Genomic DNA, 4,749 nt, shown 5'->3' with positions numbered 1-4,749 from the left:
CAAATTAAGTGGAAAACTCGTGTGGTATGTAGCCAAGTTCCTAGCATTCATAGTCAGCGCTAATTAAACTCCAGCTCTTATGAAGGGGAAATTAAAAGTAGGGGTTAAAAGCATGAACTCTGGGGTCAGCCCAACATGGCTAGAATTTCAACTTGGACAATTCCTAGCTATGTGTCCTTGGACAATCTCGTCACCATTCCAGGCACAATTTTCTCATCCATAAAATGGGAATAATATGAGATAAACCTCCTAGATTTATTATGAATATCAGCTGAGTTCATGTGTGCAAAGTCTTTAGAAAGGCGGTAGCAAACAGGAAACATTTGCTGTTACAGCTGCAGTGATCTCTCTAAGCTCAAGACAGTGTATCTGGAGCCTCCTAATTGTGACTAGTAATTCATTCATTCACATTACTTAACTAACAGCTATTTATAGTGCACCTTCTACACAAGTGTTAGTAAGGATTGAAAGAGTTGTAAGACACAGGTACTTTCCCTGACCCCAAAGAACACAAACCCTAAAACAGGAAGCAGAGTTAGTAACTTCAGCCAACACAGTATGCAACTTTTCATAAATGCCTGATGCAAGCAGATAATGGAGAAGTTCAGAGGTGTAAGGTCGACCACAGCTGTGGGGAGAGGAATATGAGAGAAGGGTGAGGCGCTAAGGAATCCAGCTGGACCCTGAGGATAAAGAAGAATGAGAGGGCCAAAGAGACAGGGAGCAAAGAGTGTTCTGGGCCTCAAGGGTCCCATGGTGGTGCTGGTCTCTCAGAATCAGAGAGAGGGCAGGTGTCCGGAGTTGGGGGCAAAGGAGCAATTACTTAGGAAAGGTACTGGGGGCCAGCTCTTGAAAAGTCATTAAAAGTCTTTAGTCTATAAAGTCTTTAAAGCTAGCTACACTAGAAGCAGCGGGGATTCAAGCACTTTATTGCTAGTTTTTAACTTTAATGTTGATTAAAATTACCAGTCTTGTTTTTGTTAAAAAGAAATGCAAACCTATAGATCCCACTGCACACTTAAGAAATCAGAATTCCTGACACAGAGGCTCAGGGAAAGAATTCCACAGGCTGTTTTGATAGAAACCAGAAGTTGAAATCCATTGCTACAAAGCCTTAAAAACTTGGATTATCATGACAATTTCTCTGGCAGAGGGGTCAGGAGGAAGAAAACTAGGATTTGCTGAGAGCCCACACGTGCCAGGGGACTGACAGATATTTTTCCATTGAGTCCTAACAACAGTCCATTGGGGGGGTACTTGCTGATTCTCATGTTAGGGATAAAGAAGTCAGAACTCAGATGTGTAAATCACAGAAGTGAAGTGAAAGTCGCTCAGTCGTGTCTGACTCTTTGCTAACCTATGAACTCTACAGTCCATGGAGTTCCCCAGGTCAGAAAACTGGAGTGGGTAGCCACAACCTTCTCCAGGGGATCTTCCCAACCCAGGGGTGGAACCCAGGTCTCCCACATTGCATACGGATTCTTTACCAGCTGAGCCACAAGGGAAGCCTATAAGTCACAATGAGGGTTTTCAAAGTCAAGTCCCAGGAGTCAGAATGACTATACTTTGCTCCGTATCACCTGATTGCCCCAGAAACGCCCGTCATCCTTCCCCTGTATCTTAGTGCAGTTCAAAGTCCAGTAGCAAAAGTGGCATCATAATCACTCACCCCCATCCCCATTTCTCTCCTCCAGTGAAATCTGAGTTTACCTTCCCTTTGCCCTGAAGCTGAGCCAAAATCACTGAGCGCCATCATTTCAAGTGGAGTTTATTTTTATAGAAGAGACAGAAGTCACTCAGTTGTGTCCGACTCTTTGCGACCCCATGGACTATAGCCCACCAGGCTCTGTGGTCCATGGGATTTTCCTGGCATGAATACTAGAGTGGGTTGCCATTTCTATAATCAAGTTTATTCCAACTTTCTTTTTCTTCCACCCTCTTCTCTGTGACACCTCCTAATCTATTCTATGCAGTTTTGTTTTGTAAAGTTTCTGGTGTACAGCGTTATAGTTCAACATCGATATACACTACAGAATAATCACCATGAATCTAGTTACCATCCATTACCATCCAGCTGACCCTCTTCACCCATTTTATCCAACCCATGACCCACTTCCCCTGTGGTGACCACTAATCTGACCTCTGTATGTAAGAGATTTTGTTGTATTTTGCTTTTTTTATTTTAGATTCCACATACGAGTAATATCAGACCGTATTTGTCTTTCTCTGACTTATTTCAATCAGTGTAATACCCTTAATGTCTATTCATGTTATTGCAAATGACAAGATTTCACTCCTTTTTATGACAGAGTAGCATTTCATTGTACATATACATCATATCCTCTTTATCTATTCATCAATCAGTGGACACTGAGGCTGCTTCCAGATCTTGGTTTTTGTAAATAATACTGCAGTGTACATGGGAAAGCACCCTATGCAGTCACAAAACTTCTTATTCAGAGCAAGACACAAACGGAACATGAAATCTTAAATAATTCTTTTCATGGTTTTCTTTTTACCCTAAGGGTAACATGGGTGGTAGCTGGGGATCGGAGGGGGTTTGTCCAGAGGGGACTTCACCTGAAATCCACAGGAAATGATATGGATGCACTGTTTAGCTCTCTCACATGTCTACCAGCAAGCACTGGGAAACTGGTTGTTATTTTAATCTAAGCCTGTTCCTCATTCTGGTTTTGAAAGACAACTCCTGTTGGTAGGATTTTAGCCACTCTGTGTGTGCCTATGTGTCTGCAAGAGACACTTAACATCCTTCCTTAAATTAGTCTTGGGTTTTCCACCTGCGTATAAGATTCTCACCTCACAAACTAAAAGTCTCTCAGTTGTGTCAGACTCTTTGTGACCCCACGGACTGTAGCCTGCCAGGCTCCTCTGTCCGTGGAATTCTCCAGGCAAGAATACTGGAGTGGGTAAGCTGTTTCCTTCTCCAGGGGACCTTCCCAACCCAAGGACTGAACCCAGGTCTCCTGCATTGCTGGCAGATTCTTTACCAGCTGAGCCACCAGGGAAGCCCAAGAATACAGGAGTGGGTAGCCTATCCCTTCTCCAGGGGATCTTCTGACCCAGCAATCAAACTGGGGTCTCCTGCATTGCAGGCAAATTCTTTACCAGCTGAGCCACCAGGGAAGCCCTCACCTTACAAGTTCTCCTTCTATTTTTTGTTTCCCAGAAGGGTGTTAGATTTAGCAGACTTAATGTTTTATTTTTCTGACTTGCTGTCAGTTACATGATGTGAGAATCCATTTTCCCCCTTTTATATATTCTCCTAATTCTCTTATAAATTATTCTTTTCCGATTTTTTTTTCTCCCCACTCTAAATTGGAATCCTGGATAAATGCTGAGCAGCCCTTTCCTAGCTTCTAATGTCCTTCAAATGGAATGACAGGTAGTACACTCCTTCACCCACATCACTGAGGGCAATATTCATCACTGGGGCTCTGCCCTGTGTAGTTTGCTTATTTCTGCACTGAAAGGCCGATTGTTTACTAGTAGTAAAGAATATGTCTTCCAATGCAAGAGATGCAAGAGACTCAGGTTGGATCCCTGGGTCTCTACTCCAGGGATCAGGAAGATCCCCTGGAGTAGGAAATGGCAACTCTCTCCAGTATTCTTGTCTGGAAAGTTCCATGGACAGAGGAGCCTGGCAGGCTACAGTTCATGGGATTACAAAGAGTCAGACACAACTGAGCCACTAAGCATGCTCACACAGATGATCTCTAAGCCAAAGCAATTCAGACATAATATCTATGCATGCTCAGTCACTCAGTTGTGTCTGACTCTTTGCGACCCCATGGGCTGTAGCCCACCAGGCTCCTCTGTCCGTGGGATTTCCCAGTCAAGGATACTGGAGTGGATTGCCATTTCCTACTCCGGGATAATATCTATACCTATACTCTAAATATCTACTTTGGCAAGTGATACCTTCATTCCAGTTGCCCCCATTAGGAAGCCATAATGATGCTTTGAATTCTTTGCAGACCACAATATTCAAACATGTAATGCAAATTGTGTAATGCAGATTCCAAGGGATGACAGTCGCCCGGATACAGAGTGAACAAGGCCCCCTGAAGTTGAGCAGTGCACATCCTGCTCAACCATACTGAGCAGCCTTTCAGTGAGAAACTTCTTTCCCCCTAATGTAAGCAGTTTTCAGCATTCTTAATAGGTAATGGCCATGTATGGACTCTTTTGCTTGCCTATACATTATAAGTTCTCATAGGTTAAAAATTACTGGGACTTTGCTAGTGGTCCGGTGGTTAAGAATCTGCCTTGCAATGCAGGGGACATTTGTTCAATCCCTGGTTGGGGAACTAAAATCCTACATGCTGAGCAGCAACTAAGGCCACAGCTAGAGTCTGAATGCTACAATGAAAGATCCTGTATGAGGCAATGAAGATCCCACATGCCACAACTAAGACCCGATGCAGCCAAATAAATAAAAAAAGAAAAGAAAAAAGTGTATAATGCAAGTAACTCATTTTTTTAATCACTGATAAAGGTTTAGGGAACAGAAAGTTATGCTGTCCATATATCTTTCTATTCCCTAAGCCTTATCTTTATTTTCCCTATAATCTTGCTCCTTAGAATACACGGACTTTGTTTTTAAAACAATTTTAAAACCATTGGGATGACTTCATAGATGACAGATGGTGTGGAAATCAGTAAGGGAATGTAGGTGGTAGAAAAGCAGAGTCACTAGCGACAGGCAAAACGTCAGTCATCACACCAAGA

The sequence above is a fragment of the Bos javanicus genome, chromosome 11 (assembly GCF_032452875.1).
Source record: "Bos javanicus breed banteng chromosome 11, ARS-OSU_banteng_1.0, whole genome shotgun sequence".
NCBI lineage: Eukaryota > Metazoa > Chordata > Mammalia > Artiodactyla > Bovidae > Bos > Bos javanicus.
Note: the sequence above shows the minus strand (reverse complement) of the source record.